The sequence below is a fragment of the Chiroxiphia lanceolata genome, chromosome 1 (genome assembly GCF_009829145.1).
Source record: "Chiroxiphia lanceolata isolate bChiLan1 chromosome 1, bChiLan1.pri, whole genome shotgun sequence".
Taxonomy (NCBI): Eukaryota; Metazoa; Chordata; class Aves; order Passeriformes; family Pipridae; genus Chiroxiphia; species Chiroxiphia lanceolata.
The window spans coordinates 61,772,858-61,792,028 of record NC_045637.1 but is presented as its reverse complement, the minus strand read 5'-3'; the positions used below and the strand labels follow the sequence as shown (position 1 = coordinate 61,792,028).

General features: G+C 37.2%; 1 long non-coding RNA gene across 1 annotated transcript; it reads right to left on the bottom strand.

Moving 5' to 3' along the window:
* Nucleotides 1–1,065: 1,065 nt before the first annotated feature.
* LOC116780528 lies at nt 1,066–18,341 on the bottom strand. Its single transcript, XR_004354508.1, has 3 exons — nt 18,196–18,341; nt 17,796–17,864; nt 1,066–1,158 (listed from the first exon to the last, which is right to left on the bottom strand). It is a non-coding gene; the product is annotated as an uncharacterized LOC116780528 (long non-coding RNA).
* Between the last annotated feature and the right edge of the window lie 830 nt (nt 18,342–19,171).

Below are 19,171 nucleotides of genomic sequence, written 5' to 3'. Positions count from 1 at the left end.
ACCTGCTGCACTGATTTGCAGTCTGGGATGAAAGTTTAAAACTTACTCATCTACCTAAAAGTTCCCTCACATCTGTATGGCTTAGCTGGGCACTTGGCTCTCCAGTATTATCTGCCATTGCAAAACATTCTGAGGAGAACAGGGGCACTGAGTGAACTGCAACGTTTTTCATTTTATTGCAAGAAAGGGGAGTTTATCAGGACTGTGAGGTCAGTCTGGCAAAGAAAATAACTTTCTGTGTTATTACCTGTGTTTATTAATTTTCTGTTAATAAACTTGGCATGTCTCCTCTCTTCCAAGCATGAGGCAAGGAGAAAAGAGAGATTCTTTTGTTGCACTTATTTGCAGTCTAGTTTTTCAGGCCAAATGATATTCTGAATGACCTGAATTATCAATATACTACAGGACCAAGGTGAAGTAGAAATCTTAGAGGATCCAATGATTCTGTTTCAATCGATTAGTTTCTCAGGCAGTATCCTTTGGTTGAGGCTTTCCAGAGAGTTAACTAAGGTGAAAACAAAATGTTTCTTTCAGATTATATTTTTGGTCTGAAAGGAGACTGGTAGCTTTCTTCTGTCTGCTTGAAGCCTGCTGAGCTGCATGTACTGTACTCTCTCAAAGCTCGATTCTTTGCAGCTCTGAAAATAAAATACTGCAGTTTCTCCCATTGACTGACTCAAATAAAGTAATCTATGATGCATGAACAAGTCTAAATGAAATAATAATATCCTTAGCAGTGAAAACTGGATTGGTAATACAATAATTGAGCAGATTTATTGTCATCTCCTTGGACTAGCCTGCTGAAATAGCCTGCTATTTTATTTAATCTCATATCAGAGGAGTTACTGGCTGGTAATCAATCATTAAACATAATTTAGAATGATGGATGAAAATGTCAGCATTTCCAACATAATCAATCCATGTCTCATTAGCACATATTATTTATGATTCTTATAATGGAACCTGAAGGAGTTTCCAGGGGGAAATGGAGACATCAGCTGTTGTTGAAATGAGATGAGATATACTGTAGTTTATGAATTAAAACTGCGTATAAAAAATACTTACCTACAGTATCAATCATCCTTTACCATTTTACAAATGAATTGAGTGCCTTGGCTTTCCTCTTCTTGTGCTCTGTTCATTTTGTTAGTAATAATTCTGTGAGAAAATTATTAAAAAACATATAAGAAAGACCACTTTGCAAATTATTTCTAAGATACAGTGTGGGGAAAAGCCCTTGAATGTAAATTAGTAAGAAACACTTTACTGCTCTATTGCTGTTCGCTAAGGACTTTGGACACCTTTCCCCCCCCACCTTAGTCCCTATGCAGACAAATCAATACATCTCTTCAACTACAGCACAATTCTCTTTTAAGAATACTTTCTACTGTATTTTACCTCAAAGATGAATGAAACCTAGATTCGTGCAGTTGTTGTGCAGCGGTAATCATGGTCACAATGTCAACTGTTACCTCAGTTTGACTACATTTGAGAATCATTTTATACTTCAACTCTTACCCATCGATAAAGGGAAATGAGCAGTAAATGACTGCCTAGAGTACAAAAGACCAACTCATATTTTGGATGAAAATGAAGATAAAATGTAGCTTTGATTTGCCTGTGGAATTCCCATTAGTGGCACCACTGGCAGAAAGGAGTTGGATCAATAGTTGGCTGGCCACGGGAAACAGGTTCTGTTTGTTCAGCAGCCAATGCAAAAGCAAAACTGTCATAAAGTGATCCTTATCAGATCATCTTCATATCCTGGTCAGCTAGAGGCTCATTGAATTCCTGGTCCTATTTCAGCTCTGAGCACAATGCACTTACAAATTATTTGTTTGTAGTCATGAAAACCATCAGTGTCAATCTCTCTTGTTTTTATAGGTAATGTACTTACTCAAATTGTTTAAGTGCTGTATAAAAACATCTTTTTTTCTGCTGAAGAAGAATCTGCTAGCATCTTTTCTGGTTGTTGTTGAAGCTTGACTGAAAGGATTTACTACGTGTCCTTCAGTAAGTTCTTGAAGGGTATTTCTACTTTACAACAAACATTTCTGAGTTTATTTGATCAAAAGATCAAATGCTGGCTGTGTAGGAAAAACAAACACTCTCTACAAGCTATTAGCTTTCCAGAGGACAGCTTGTGCACACGACAAATGAGACACAAAACATAGTGATCTTAATGTTTTTCTTCATCCTAGACCTGCAGAGCAGAGATATTTTATTTCTTTTCAATGTTCTTTAATTCATATAGTTTCAAATTACTGTATGTGAGGTGAGGATTTGTATACACAAGAGAGCAATTTTGGCTTGGTTGATGTATGGTTCTTGAAAGAGTAGGTTTTGAGAGCACAGCACCGATTTAAAAAATGTTACAATCTACTTATCATAAAGTAGGAGGAAAAAATCACTTCTTCATGCAATGATGACATAAATTACATTACCAAATCCTCTAGCCTAATCCTAAAAGTAACCACAATGTTTTTACACTTATTCAGAAATTTATCATTGAGCTACAACAAAACTGGTTATGCAGATTTTATGTCTTCAGAAATTACAGCGATAGTGTCTGAAGATTGCCTTTTTATGGCAGCTGAAGGAGTCACACACTGGAAGGCAGAAAAGACATCTAACTAAGAACTGTTTACAGTTTTTAAATTGCAGAAAACAAATATTTTCATATTACTACAGTATTATCAATATTTTAATATCATTATAGCCCCAAAAGTTTTAAATTAAGTAAATATTCCCATTTATTAATGTTGGTTTTGTTGTTACTATTAGTATTATTACTACTATTATTATTATTACGGTGAAGTTTTGAAAAATCTTGGCAATCAAGTGAAGTCCTGGGTGACTGGAAAAGGGGAAACGTTGTATTCATCTTTAAAAAGGGTAGAAAGGAGCACCCTGGAAACTACTGACCTGTCGACCTCACCTCTGTGCCTAGGAACATTATGGAACAGATCCTCGTAGAAGATATGCTAAGGCATGTGGAGGACAGGGAGGTGATCTGAGACAAACAGCATGGCTTCACTAAAGACAAGTCCTGCCTGACAAACCTAGTGGCCTTCCATGATGGAGTGACTACATCAGTGGACAAGGGAAGTGGAAGGGCTAAAGGTATCATTTATCTGGACTGCTGTAAGGCCTTTGACATGGTCCCCCACAACATCCTTCTCTCTAAATTGCAAAGAGAAGGATTTGATGAGTGGACTGTTAGATGGATAAGAAACTGGTTGGATGGTTGCATCTGGAGGGTAGTGGTCCATGTCTCTGAGTCTCAGTGGATATCATGACAAGTGGTGTCCCTAAGGAGTCCATACTGGGACCAATGTTATTTAATATCTTCATTAATGACATAGATGAAAGAACTGAGAGCACCCTCAGCAAATTTTCAGATGACACAAAGCTGAGTGGTGGTGGTGGCACACCTGAAGGATGGGATGCCATCCAGAGGGACCTGGACAAGATCTAGGATTGGATCCATGAGAATCTAATGATGTTTAACAAGACCAAGTGGAAGGTGCTGTAACTGGATTGGGGCAACCCCTGGTATCAATACAGGATGGGGGATGAGCAGATCAAGAGCAGCCCTGCCAAGAAAGACTTGGGGGTGCTGGTGGATGAGAAACTAAGTAGGAGCCAGCAAGGGACTCTCACCACCCAGAAAGCCAAACATGTCCTGGGCTGCATCAAAAGCAGCGTGGCCAGCAGGTTGAGGAAGGCGATTCTGCCCCTCTGCTCTGCTTTGGTGAGACCCCACCTGGAGTGCTGTGTCCAGCTCTGGGGTCCCCACCACAGGAAGGGCACTGACCTGTTGGAGTGAGTCCAGAGGGCCACCAATATGATTGGAGGGATTAAGCACCTCTCCTACAAGGAAAGGCTCAAAATTGTGTTTGTTCAGCCTGGAAAAGAAAAGGCTTTGGGGTGACCTAATTCCAGCTTTCCGCTACCTGAAGGGAGCCTACAAGAAAGATGGGGGGGGACATTTTACTAGAGCATGTAATGACAGAACAAGGGGGAATGGATTCAAACTGAAAGAGGACAGATTCAGATTAGAAATTAGGAGGAAATTCTATACTGTGACAGCGGTGAGGCACTGGAACAGGTTGCCCATGGAAGTTGTGGATGTCCCATCCCTGGAAATGTTCAAGGCCAGACTGGATGGAGCTCTGAGGAACCTGATCTAGTGAAAGGTGTCCCTGTCCATGGGATGGGGGTAGAACTAGGTGATCTTCCAACCCAGGCCATTCTGTAAGTCTCAGTTTTTCCTTATAGAATGTGGAGATTTGGTTGAAGAATCTCTATCTAGCTGAAGTTATCTGTGATAACTCTACCACAGAGAAATACGTAATCTAATGTATAGCAAAAGGACTGCATTTTGTATATGCCTACACTGATGAAGAGAGAATATTTTGTGCAAAATTCTAGACTGGAAAAAAGTTCATAGATATATTAACACATTAGACTGTAGATGAAGACTCCTACAAAATTAGGGATCTTAAGGTAGCATTTCAATTTCTGTCCAAATCTTAACAGTGAACTCCAGAACAGAAATGGGAATATATATTATAAAAAAAATTACAGACATGAGAAAACAATGTTGGTTTATGTCAATAAACCAGAAAACATGCACATATCTGGTTTAGTTTTTTGAAGAGCACACATGCATCACGAAATGTCTGAAAGGGGCGTTTGGAGAATTTTTCTTATACATTCTTCTCAGGGGAGAGAAAAGAGAATGAAAGGTTGTATTTTATATTATGTTCTCTCCCACACAACCACAGTTTTCTGGAGAAAAAAATTCTTTAAGATTAATCCCTATGGGATTGTTCATTCACATTCATGAAAACAGAGGGACTGATACTGCCCTTGAAAGCCCCTATAAGATGGCTGTAAAAGTATTAGATGAGGCCATCTTGCTTAGCCAGCCATTTTTGGTAAGACTACTACCAGGGTCTATTATATCAGAAAAGAAATGTATCAGCAAGAGGAGACACACAGTCTACCTTTTCTAGCAATCATAATACTTTTCCACAAACACTCAGATTTTTTGAAAAGGAATGTTTATCTTTTCTCCAAGTTTAATTCTGACAATATTGTAGACTTCTAAACAACCTGATGGTTCAGTAGAGTTGTTCCTGTCTCTTTCACACTATTGTGCTTTGCCAGTGAATGAGTCATTTCAATAAATATTCCATTCAACTCCAAAAAAAAGGAAATAATGTTAGTCTGATTCTTTCAGTTGAATTTTGTTTGTTTTTCTAAGCACAAAACAAATAAAAAAGCACAAGCAGTGTGTGGCTTTTGGAAAGAAAAATCTGGACAGCACCGATAACAGTGAGGCAATCATTGAAGCCAAATTTCATTCTGCTACAGAGAGGCAAGGTTTTTAAATTACTACAAATTGAAAACATATGGCAATCAAAAGCTGTGTCTGAAATGAGAAAAAAAATGTTGAGAATCAGCAGGTCTCAATGGCCTTTATATATGTTAATATTTCACTTCTAGTGAATGAGAATTAGGTTTAGTTAACCAAAATGCATTCTTGAAAAAAGATGGCACTGAGAAAGGGAAATTTTAGTGTTTATTGTTAGTAAACTAAGCATAAGTTTTAAACAGAGCCACCAGACAGATTTTTTATTGTTGTTGGTTGGTTGGTTGGTTGGTTGGTTTTGTGGGGTTTTTTTGGGGGGGAGGGTTTTTTTTTAATAGTCCTAGGGAAATTAAAACTTAAAAAAAGGGCCACTGTTTAAAAGCAAAGAGGAAGTGGGACAGATGATCCAAGGAGCAGAGAGGTTGCAGTATATTGGGGGTGAGAGGTCTGCCAGATGCAATTAGGTAATGTCTTATTCCCCCGTGGGATGTTATTTGGTGATAAATACTTCAAGGTTTTGCTATTTTACTTAATTTACTATATGGTTTATAATTAAAGCTGGGCTACTACTTTATCATTAGACTGCAGACATGAAGGAACACCCTTCTTGTTTTATAGCAACGACTGATATTTTAATTCGCTTTTGAAAAAGTGGATGGTAAAAGAAGAACTGGATGGTGAGCTTTGAGACTACTAAAATACTGCCACAAACATATTCAGTGCATAGCTATGACACAGATGAGTATCATTTTAAGGCACAGTTAATGTTGTAAAGCTTTAATAAATATTTTACAAGTTTTTGAAGAATTTAGTAGTATTTGACTAAATATTTGCGCATTATTTTCTGCAGTAGGATAAACAAACACTATAGCACCCACTTGGAGAATAATATTCATTATATGCATTATCTGTATGAGCCCATGATACTTTAGATCCAATGTAAGATGAGTGTCTTTTATATGATTGATTTTACAAAGAAACATTCTAAGTAAAAATATTAAATATAAATATTTACTAAATATTTAATAAATTAGTTTCTGACTTATTTTGCTAGGAAGAAACCATCCCCCTTTTTGCACTTAGTGGGTATGTAGTTTGTAATATTGAATGAAAGCACCAGTATGCACTGTTTTATGCTATGACCTATCAATAATATGTACCTAATATATTGTATTGAATGGAAGACTTCATAAATCAGCTATGCAATGCTCTTAGTGAATTTACAGGTCATAAAACTTACAAAATCAATGTATGTTTGATTAATCAACTCATAATGTCAGAGTTTTTAATTAATTCTGTTTGCCCATGCAAGATTACAGTAATGATGTGCTTTGAACATTTGGGATTTAAAAAAAAACCTTCCAAATTACATCTTTAATGCATGCAATGGTAAAAGATATAACTACTAGTGATACTGTGCATCCACAATGTGCCAAACTAGTTTGATTTAAAGCTGAAGTCTCTGGAATTTTTATCAGCATATTTATATAAAGTAGTGTAAACATATGGACTGGAAATATTCAATACAATTTTTTTATTTTACTACATACAAGAAAACAGCGTTGAAACTTGAGTTTTTTTAAGAAGCTATTGCCTGGTCACTGTCATGTGCTGGAGGTCACCAGTACTGGCTGCTTCTCAAAACACCTTGGAGATATCAAAAATGCTGAAGCCCTTAGAGATTTGAGATACCTCCACTTGAAATTCTATCCAAATACCATTTGATTATTGGTTATTTCAGGAGTGAAAACAACGTACGTATGACTTAATAAATGCCTAGCAGTAAAAGTCAGGTTTTAACACTGGCAATCTGAGCCAGTGATTCACGATATACCACAAGTGCTTTATTATCACAATCACTAGAAAAGATACTCTTCATGAAATCAAAATATCACTTTTATTGTAATAGTAAGTCCATGCTTTATTTATGGAATCTCAGATATTTTCATTTGTTTGTATTATTTTGCATTGAATAAAACAATTCCCTGTTAAATCTGTTCATGCTGTGTTTCCAGATCATGGGAACCCATTCTCGACCTTTTGTCAGCTGTTTGTTGTTTTTTTAGAGAAAAAATGAGATAATTCCATTACCAGCTTGGAAAGCCCCTGGGCACAGCCCTGCTCCCCTTTGTCAGCCCAATGCTTTCATCACATGGTCCATGGATGGGGCACTGTGTGGGGAAGAGGCAGGTCCCAATCTGACACAGCAGCACTCCAAGTACTCAGTTGTATAGACTCTTACTATAGGTATACATATATAACAGCTAGGTACAATTATGCCTATCGTGAATCTAGTAAGAAAAGTTGATGAGTTCAGACTTTACCAGATCAGCTTGCAGGTCTTTGTGCGCTGTCTCTGCTTGAACGTGGTGCGCTATGATGAGCACAACAGACCCTGTGCTTCTGATGCTTTTAAAGAAGCCTTCGCAATAATGAGTTATGGGGACCCAAAAAGTCAGACACTGCACGTTTAAAGGGGAAGTTGCACACACCTCTGCAGTGCTCTGTATGAAACCACTGTCACCTGTACGGATATAATCCATGTGGCTTCTCCTCCTGAAAATATTCTGGATGTTAGGATCACAATATATGAAAACCTGATAACACATAACAGAAGCCTTGCCATTGGCATAGGCCTTGACAGGAATTCCACCCAGGAGAACCTTCTTATGTTCAAGCATTTGCAGGGACAGTATACTGCGTAATAGCTGTGTTACTCTGTCTCACAGTAGTGTGGAATGAATGCTTTTGTTCTCAGCTGTAATCTTGAATGTAAGGAAGTCTAATGGGAACACTGTATACTTTCAGTCTTCCAGACACTCAAAGTAAGTATTGCTTTCCTGTTCTCGCCTTTCAGAATATCCTGAATAGTTACCAGATGCAAAGACACCAGTAACACAATCTTGCTGAATTTATAAGATATTTAGAAAAAAGCCCTGTAATTGTAGCAGTTTGAAAGCTTTGACTGTTACTGTAAGTACCACTTTTGGATTAAATTTGGTATCACTTTTTCAAAATAAATATTTTCAGCAGGCTCTGCAGTTAAGTGCATCATTATGATTAATTTATGCAGAATGAAGCAGCCTTTTTAATTGATAATGATTAGTGAACTTTCTAAATCTGTAAAACTTCAGCATCCTTAAACTTCCAATAGATAGCACTGTCTATTTTTGCATCACAGCTTCCATTTAACAGAACAGGAAATATCTCATCCTGGAACTGCTGATGATTCAAGCTCAAAAAAAAAAGGCTTTTATTTCACCCACAGCACGAATGTGGGCTCATGTCAGTTTTTATAAGGCCTGCTCCAACCAGAAAGCAAAACCTAAGAATTCAAGAAGTGAGGGTTAGTAGAAGTTCGTTTAACTTTATCTTTTTGTTTTCTGCCATCTGATTATGACCACTGCTTGTTTTGTACTTAAAATTGATTAAACACTTCTTGTGGAAGGTACAGTAATTTTACCAGTTTCTTAGCCCAAACTCTGGAATTTTGGAAAGTAGATACATCTGAATTATGTAATACCACTATGGTCTCAGCTGGAACTCTTGGCTAGGCCAAGTGAAATGCACTGAAATGCTCAGGAGGAGACTGGTGTGACACCAGTGTAAAAGGCAGGAGAATTAAAACTTTTTGTTTAAAGTGCTTTCATATTCTGACCACAGACTTGTATCCTCATACCTGCTCTGCATCATCTCTTTTTCTGAGCAAACCTGGGTCGGCTTGAAAGGAAAGCTGCCACCCAAAGTTTATATGCATGGGAGAGACTAAACACCACTATTTTAAATTGCTGTGAAACTTCAAAGCCATATTCTCCGGTGCTGTATTTGTGAGCTACAGAGTCTTTATGTGTTATAACTGGATAAGTTTAACTCAAAATCTGTGTTTCAGTCGACAGATCAAAATTAGTTGGTGGTGTACTTGTCAGGTTTCTCATGGCAGCAGGGCAGCTGCATAGGGGAGGTCAGTCACACCCTCCTCACAAGACAGTTGGCAAAGAAGAATCTGAAAAACCTATTCCCATTCTTAAAGAAGATTACTCTTGATATAATGACAACTTCACTTTCACCCACAATGTTGACTTCATAATCATCTATAAATGTTTTCTGTGCCCAAAATGTATAATTTATTTCTTTTTTAGTTTGTGAGAAAAGAGCAAACTTATGTCCCATGCAAGACATCCTAAGTCCATCTAAGTCTATCTAAGAAAAACTTTGTGAATACTAGTTCAGGTCTAGTTCGGCTTTATTCCTAAGGTTTGCAATACACCTAACATAAATCCATATAAAAGAACACCATGTCCAAGTTATTTCTATGTCTTTTGCTCTCTAGTGCCTAGGATAAAAAAAAACCATGAAGCTGTGAGATGCGTCATGAGCCGATTGCTTATATCTGAAACATTGCTGTCCCCAGAATAGCTACTTAAACCTATATTGGCAAATTGTGATTTGCACATGACTGTTCCTATAATTAGAAGGGAAGCTACTGATTAAAAAAAAAAAAAAAAAAAGAAAATGATTGCAGAAGTAGCAAGCAGTAAGAATAATGTTTCCATTTAACTTTGTTTAGTACAAACAATGTAAAAATGACACCAACATTCAAACGCTATTTGTGTACATGGCCCAATCAAGGGTAGTTTGTCTCTCAGATTAACTCCTTTAGTCTGTTTTGGAAAGATGCTACATAGAAGCATTTCTTTTTGTCTTTCTCCACCAATGTTTATTCTCACTGAGGAAGGTCAGTGCTAACAGCAGGACACCGATATCCAGTGCACACCAGAAAGTACACTAGCAAGACGAGCATGGACTTGGTGTAATTGAGTTCCTTTCCTGTCATCTCAAATGGTACTTTTATGTGGGTGAATACTAGTGACAATTATACCCTGAACTGCTGTCTGCTGAAGTGAAAATGAGGCAGACTTTATGCAGTCCACCTGATGAAAAGATTCCTGCTTATGCAATGTCAGGTGCAAAAGGAATTTGATCAAAGTAGTCCTGCTGTGCAAGATACCTGACAGTGAATGGAGAGAAGAAAGGATTGCATTTTTGCCAAGTATTAAGCATTAGTGGAAAGTCAACTTCATTAGAAGTGGGACTGCTTAATTGAACATGACTATTACAGTTTATAGGGCTGGGATTTTTAGTTCCTTCCTTCAACATGATCTCTCTGACTACTTGATAAGAGTTACCTTCTTCCCCAGTCACTTCTCTTGCCTGACCTTGGCCTACAGATAGGCTTTGGCAGTTAATGATATTGTGGCTTACGGTAGCAGAAACTGCAAAACAGGGTCTTCTCAACGGCCTCAAGCCTAAGTGGTACTTGTTAGCTAACAGTTAGAATGGAATGGTGATAGCAATGGGTGAAAAAAAAAATCTGACATTTTACACTTCTGTTATCTTGAAATGTGAAGGAAAAACTACAGTACAAATAGCTGTATGCTTGCAAATTTTTTTTGATTCTGCAAAGCATGCCTTTGTACAATTGCAGTAAAAAATTATTCAAATATTTTTGTCCATGGGTCTTAACATTCATTGATGTCTCAGTTGTGGAAATATGGAAAGCATTCTTTCTAGGGAAAAAAATGACAGCTTAGTCATAAGTTCATATTTTTCTTTACCCTATCATCATTTCACTAAAAAAAAAATCTTTTAGGGAGGGTAGGGAGTCATTTTTTGCCATAGATTCAATCATTCACCGAAGTAGATAGAGTCACAGAAGGAAAAATTAAGGGCAGACTTTGACCTGTCTGTAAAACAACTTTTCTTCTAGTAAGTCAATAAAGTGATATATGTAGTCAGTTATGGTCAAAGTACACCCTTCACTCTGTATAATACCTTGCATAATTTCTCAGGTAAGAAAAGACATGGCTCTGCTACACATAACTTTGACCATGCAAACTTCAATTGTTGATATGATGATGCAACCTGATACTTCTATTAAGCTTTTGGTGCCTGACTGTAGTAGCCTCACTTTCCACATAGAATTTTATGATCTGGTCATCATTTTGCAGTCAAAAATTTCTCATCACATACACAGCTAGCATACAGATGATTCCAGTCTTAGGTCTTAGTCGTTAGAATGAGATCCATCGCTGTTTTAATACACCGAAGATAATGATGATAAGGCAGGTGGGGTAAAGTCTGGGTCTGCCTGGAAGGGTTGGTGCCCATTCTCGGAGAGTGTGGTGCCACTGCATTGGGTACCCTGGGGTTGAAGGCTCTGACCTACCTTAAAGATGCTTTCTGGACACGGGTCCTTTGTGACTACACAACATTGCACTGGCAATCTATTAGTACATGGTTGTAGGTCTTTTTTAAGACAGTATCAGTTTGCTAACTGAGAATGAGAAGAAATTTTGTGGGAGGAGGACATCTAGTGATCTGATATGTATTTACATGCTGAGCTATTTTCCTCTCACAGCTGAGTCAGCCAGCTAGCCAGCTACAGGACCTTTCGAAGTGTAGTGAATAGGGGGCAGGTATGCTTTGCTATAAAGCTGTAGGCTTGGGGTTTTGCTAAGACAATATCCAAAACAACAGCCTTTTAACCACCTAATTTTCAAATCAAGCCTCTTGAAATTAAATGTTGCATAGAATTAATGATTATGGCTACACTTCTTGTCTACAGCCATGACATTTCCCAGCCTGTATTTTGCTGACATTAATGACCGCTTCCACATTTCTTGCAGAATAGCTATTAAAATCCTGATATATTTAATCCTAAAGCTTTCAAGTGAACTGTACAACTGCTCAGCATAGCAGCATCTCTGAAACACACTGACAGTTCTTTAAATACTGTTTTAAAAATACTTCTTTCAAAAAATTCTCCTGAAAGCATGATTTATTACATCTCAGATTGATGAAGATTAGTTATTCAGCATTGTAACTGCAATGGGAGGATATTTCCATACTTCATACTATTGGCCCCTGACAGACTGAATTTCTCCTGCCAAATCTCATCTTGGAAAAGACCCTGCTAATGACATACACCTTTTCATGAGTGTGTTTGTACCAAAGTAGTAAACGAGGGGGTTGAACGTCTGTGTGTATGTAACAGGCAAACACCAATATGAGCAATTCTCTAAGTCACAGGGCACATCAAGAGGGGTTAAAAAATCCATTCAAACCATATTGAGAAATCACACCCCTGATTCAGGACTGAATCCCACTCATTCACACCAGAATTCATACAGAATAAAACCCAAATGCAGAATTGACTTTTTAAAGAATAGCTTATACTGGCAAATCCAATACAGTATGGAAATTCTAAATCTTCTTTGACTTTGAGAGGAATCAGTCCTGCCCTATGTAGTCTTAGACTTGTTATGCTGTATGATGGTTGGAGGTAGAATCCTCTCACCTTCCTGATACAAATATTCCTCTGAATCTGACTTTTCTGGGAAAGTAACAGCAGATGATAGGTGATAGCACAAAGCATTGCTCAAGGCAATTTTCCTTTTCATCTCACTGTCTTTCTCATTACTGAAGTAATCCTAACTTGTATAACCTCCTCCGTAAAGCCACTGCCCTCCCTGCTGAAACAAACTATTTGGGAGGTGGAAGGAGCAGTAGCGATTCCCTCCTGCCCCCCCTTGCAGGAGCTCTGGGGCTCTGAAAGTGCTGATCCAGAGCCAGGAACAGAGAATTTGGGGGAAGGCAAGTCCCAGCAGTGTTGAGCTGGTGAGGCTGCTCAGGAAAGAACGCAGCAGAGCACAGAAATGATACACTTCTGGCACCGTGACAATATTAACAACTAAAGTTGTTTGCTTTGCCTATTGCACTTACCATGACAATAAGACACGTTAGTCTGAGAACATGTGGAAATGGTGAACTTTGGAGGGTTTGGATAGTAAAGAGAATAAATATGAAGTAGATAGATTTGCAACATGCTCTTTATCTAATGTTTTACTGCTTTCATTTTTTTGTCCTTTTATTCAGAAACCTTCTGTTTCCATTAAGACCAAACTTTTAACTGGAACAGAAAAAAGATGTTGCACTTTAATTCAGGTTGTACACTCATGAAGAATTAGAAAATAATTTCAGTGGCAATAAAGTTAGATAAAAAGGAAACCCTCCTTTCGCCTCATTACAAAGTGAGATACTGAAGTAATTCTTAGGGGAATATTGTTTATTGTAGCATTTTCTCAATCACTAATACCGGTATATAAAGCATATGACTATTTTATATATAGAAAATTACTTAATCTTCTTTTATTTTAGCCAACATAACCCATGGAAGTTGGCAGGAGCAAGAATACTGAGTAACTTTTTATGGAAAAATAATTCTGGATGCCTTTCAGCCTTATTACCATGACTTTTTCTTAAACTCCATTGATTGTTGGACTAAAAGTTTAAATTTCCCTGCACATGGACAATTTCTCTCAGGGATGAAGGAGATTTCTTTGTCACGCATAAAATTTTCGTTCCAAAATCTGATAAACAAAAATGTCATTGACGTTGCTGTGATTATTAACCAAGCTTCTAATTTTTAACATTTTCAACCTGACAGATAGTTTTTATTTTTAAATAAATAAAAATCCTTCTCTGAATAAAAATATATAAAAATATATCACTTCCTTCTATTTCCTGATTCTGAAAATTACCAGGTCTTGAGCTCTGAACATAATGAAATTGAAGACCCTTGAGGGTGACCTGAAGAACCATAATGGTGAAGAATTGTGATATGGTGGTTTAGCCAATTTCATAGTCTGCTCAACTCTAGAAAAATGAGAATTGAGTTTTCTGTTGCTAAATATAATGAATTCCTTTTCTGTCCTGTCCTGTCACAAATTGTCAAACTTCATCAATGAAAAGAGAGATGTGGTGCATGCACATATAAAAGGTGATATGAACATACATATTTTAAATGGAGTAATGCTGCATATGGCCACAAGAGGATTTTTTTGAATCAGATATTGCATAATTCTTCTAAGTAAGTATTTTAAAATTAGCAGAGTGATGTAACACAACTTCCATATCTTCAGAGCAATTTTCTACTATTTACAAACGTGGCTACATATTCAAGTACATAAATACAGCTAAGTGACTTAATTTCAGGATAACTTTTAAGCTACATTTACTTTGAATCTGTTGGTATGCAATAGAACAAGGCAACCACTTTTAGTTAGAATTAAACACCTTACTGAATCAGAGCATGAAACACCTCATCATTTAATAGTAACACGACTTACACTTTTAATTGTATTTGCAATTGTATTAAGTTCAATGTGGCTCAGCTTGATTTTGAGGACAGTAATAGATGTCATTTTTGTTTTATGCCACATATGAATGTACTGTCAGAAAAAAGATGGTCATATTTCTCTTGATGATCACTCTAAAATGCTCATAATTACAATTTCATTCAGTTATGACAATATTAAAACTGGAAATTTGCCACCTTAGGCAAATTTCAATTTATCTCCAGCCTCTAGCCTAGCCTTTTGCTAGTTGGGGATACAATAAGAGTACTGGAATCCCCCAGGACCCTACATCTGCATATTCCATAAAGCTCTTTTAACCCAGCACATATTCTGAGGGACCTTATGGGTTCATGCCCAGGATGAGTTCCCCGGTAAGCCAAAAGAGTCTTTCTGACACGATTCAATTTGCATTTCTCAACTCTAGTGATAATAAATTATACTGAAACTTTCCAGAATGTGTAAGTAATATTTATACATTTAGTAAAGTCTTCTGCAACTACAGAAATTATATGTTGTTCACTTTTATGGCCCTTGTTGGCAAGTGAAACACAATAGATTTTTTCTGTAGAAAATCAAAGGGACACTGGAAGTCATCAAGCAACTTGAACACCTACTCTCAGGTTAGAACCAGTGCTTCCTGGTAGTTCCAAATATCCTTTGGATTTGAAACCTATTGTGGATTAACCCCAGCTAGCACCTGAGTACCACATAGCTGCTCACTCATTCCCCTCCCTGCCCTGCTCTGGTGGGATGGGAAGGAGACTTAGGGAAAATAGAAAAAGTAAGACAAGCAGTTTAATAATGGAAACAAATTAAAATATAATAATAGTAATAACAATAATGATAATTATAGTAATAAAGAGGAGAGGAAGAGAGACATAAAACCCAAGAGAAATAAGTGATGCATAATACAATTGCTCATCACCTTCTGCCCAATGCTCAACCTGTCCCTGAGCAGCAATCAATGGGATCACCGGATGTGCTTTCTTTAATCAAGTGACCCAAGCATAGGATTTGTTTGCAGAATAATTCCTTCAATATTTGGTGGGTGAAGACCTTGCAGTCTTCCCTGAGCATGACCCATCTTGGCTGCACTAGGACCTCCAGCGATAATAAGGGTCCCTGTTGGGAAATGTCTGGTGAGAGCAGCACAGGATCCATCAGTTGGACCATTCCTGTCAAGTACAAGTGTTTTTGTGGGGTAACAGACAACCAAAGGGTGGCATCCCTAAGAATTTGCTGCTTCTGGGCTACTTTTAACTATTAAGTAAATTTTAATTATCAGCCTGTCAGTTCCAGTGTCTTTTTCCAGTTATACAAAAGTGAATAAGAAGGAGACTACACACATTTCTATACTGGTGCATTAAATGTGCATCTCATCAGTTTTAGAACATAGAAGACTTTCTAGGAGCTGGCATATTTTTATGCATACTTGTGCTATGCACTGTACTCCTACGAACAGCTTGAAGGTCATGTTGAAATCATCTAGTAGACTGTACATCTTCCACTCAGAAACAGGAGCACAGTGAGAAATAACTTTGTTTTGCAAAGGCAAGAGAAGGTGTTGAGACAGCCTAAAGCAACAAATCCCCTTCCTCCCTGTAAACAGCATTGGTGCCAACAGAGTAGTAACTGTTCAAAATATCAATACTAGAATACTAATTCTTTATTAGAATGTAGAGAACAGTTTTGCATAAGACTCAAGAGTAACAAGCCAATAACTAATTTACACTGTCATGCTTATTTAAGTTGTATTTTTTGTTTCTTGGGGACACAACAGAACTTGGATAACACTTACTGACATATGACAGATTGTCTCCATAGCTTTATGGAATTTATGCTCTTCAAAATACTGTTCGCTACCACCAAAATCAGTGCTTAGGATAAAAACTGATGAAAATATTTCTCTTTTGTCAAAGTACTCATGTTAAAATATCCCAATTCAGCAAAGTTACTTTAAAGCAAGTAATCTAAATTCAGTATTATAATATTATACAAAATTAATACTCAATCAGGTGCCAAAAGATGGAACACAAATTCCGCTTCTTCTGGATTTTCATGGTAATAAACATTTAAACTCTTCTCATCAAGTGTAGTGTAACCCCAGGATATAACAAAAATGAGTTTCACATTATAGAAACTCAGGTAAGTAATAAACTCCCTCACTCAGAATTGAGTGGTTGTATCTCATTTTAGTCAGCATGATAAAAGGAAGAAACCTGTGGGGATTTTTAGCAGAATGGAATCTTAATAACAGTTAATGTTGCACAGGTCTTGCCCCAGATTTTCTTGTTTGTTTGTTTTGTTTTGTTTTGTTTTGTTTTGTTTGGTTGGTTTTGTTTTGGTTTTTTTAATTGTTTTTAGACAGTGATGTATTTCGCGTGTCAGTTATCATAAACTCAGGTCCAGATTACCCGAAGACTCTATAGAATCTTTCCTCTGGTGTCTCACCTGAGCATGGGGACTTCTTCAAGACATGGGGTTATTTCTGCTGAGCCAATAGCTCAATAGCCAATAGCTATTTTATACTCTTAGCTGCACCAAGAGTATAAAATAGTCTTTTATGAGTAAGAGGCAATGAATGGGTAGAGGTAAAGCAGTTTCTTATAGGAGCAGTCAGCCTCAGGAGGAACAAGACTGATGGTTGGTATTAACAGCAAAGATAAACCCAAGGCAGGGTGCCAAGTGTTATAGAACTCGTATGACATGTATTTGGTAGCCCTGTCCCAAAGGCCACCGGAGATCTCATATATCTTGCTGGGATGTGGGCAGATGGTTGCAGTTTTTCTCCTGTCTCACATCCCCAGTGGGCAGAGTTTTTGAACAGGTAACGTCTACTTGTGTTTTCCTGCAGAAAAACAGCCCAGGAATCAATTGTAATTTTGGACTGGGACACATTCAACATAAAGTAAAGAGAGACTAGGGAGACACTGGTAAAACAAATGAAATCATTCCATATTTATTTATGCCACGGGTTAATATTTCAGAGGGTAGACAGAAACGTTATATTCCTGCAATATCAGATGTATGCATTCAACTGTCTCATCTAGTAGGTGGCTGTTCTACACCTTAGGGTTGAGCGAGAGTTGCTGTTTGTTTGGAAAATGAGTGTTGTACTGCTCAAGGAGAACTAAGAGTCCTATTTATTTGTTTAATTAATTTTAATCTATTGTTTATTTATCTTTAAGTGTTTATTTTCAGTGATTCCAAAGTCTAACCTGTCCCTGAGAAGTCTGCTATGTGGTGAATCCAATTGTCTTGGAGTCCTTCCCAAAGCAGAAAAAAGCCTGAAATGTTCAATAAAGTTACCACAAGATGCATCACACAAACATGGATCTACTCAATTATATGTTTGTATAACATAAAATACTACTTCAGTAAGTCCTAATCATGAAACATGACATGTCAATCAGTATGATACAAATGAAAAAAATTACATTACTTCCACGTAATCACTCTAAAAATTCTCAGAAGTAGAGAATGTAATAAGAGATTACATCAGCCTTCCTCACAACTTAAATTAAGGGAGTATAATTTTGCTGTGCTTATAAAATGATGTTAACCTACTTTCTGGGAGTCAAATATGTAAATGGTGAAGAACTGGAATATGATACGAACAAGACACCATAGGGGAGTGAATCATCCCTGAAGAATTTCAGTTCACTCTGTATTTCAAACCTTAAACTTTGTTGGTTCATACAAGCATTTCGTTTAGTGTTGATGTGTCTTTGTGTCATGTTCCAGAAGATGGCAGTTGTCCCATGGTATTTTATGGATATATAACAGCTGTTTTCTCTCCATACAGGCTGTGGTTTTTTTGCTGCTGACTTTCTCTATTTTACCACTTAAGGAGTGGTAAATTAGCATTACTTCAGTGCTAGCATATAATTTGTACCTGAATTTTTTTAGCATCTATTCACTGTTTCCTTTTAAGATTTTTTAAAATTTTTAAATAAAACTAAAATGAAAATTAAAATATTTATATTAAAATACATTATTAAAGGCCGTCTAAAAAAACATGCAATACTATGTATCTACTACTTGATTCTAGTCAAGTCTGTTCTGTTTCAGATTGAAGAGCAGAAATCTGTGCTGTCAGCTCAAGCTTGGGCTAAGGCATTATTTAGCCAATGATAGTTAAAACAGATTTAATTGCATCCCAGAGTAATGACAAAACCATTTGAGCAAATGTTATCTGTGCCTACTGATGCATAAACTGAGGTACAGAGGAAAGCTTTTCTATTTTCATGTTTGTTTTGCTAATTCTCCATTTCATTACAAATCTTGCATTTATTATTCTTTTAGACTCCATAAAGTGGAATTGTAACACACTAAAAGTGTTAGCTTCATTTTTTGAGCTTATCATACTGTGGTTGCAGCCCAAACTGAAGATATAAATGTTCAGAACTTGATGCCAGATGGCAATGGCAACGATGGTATCTGGATATCTCTGTAGGCAGCAGCATCATATTTTGGAGATCACTGGCGAGGCTTGAGGTTTAGCATGACTACAAATCCCATATGAGACAGCACAAGAACATGGATGGATTCTTTCCAACAGACAGTGCCTGCTGCATTTATGGTCTCCTGCTTA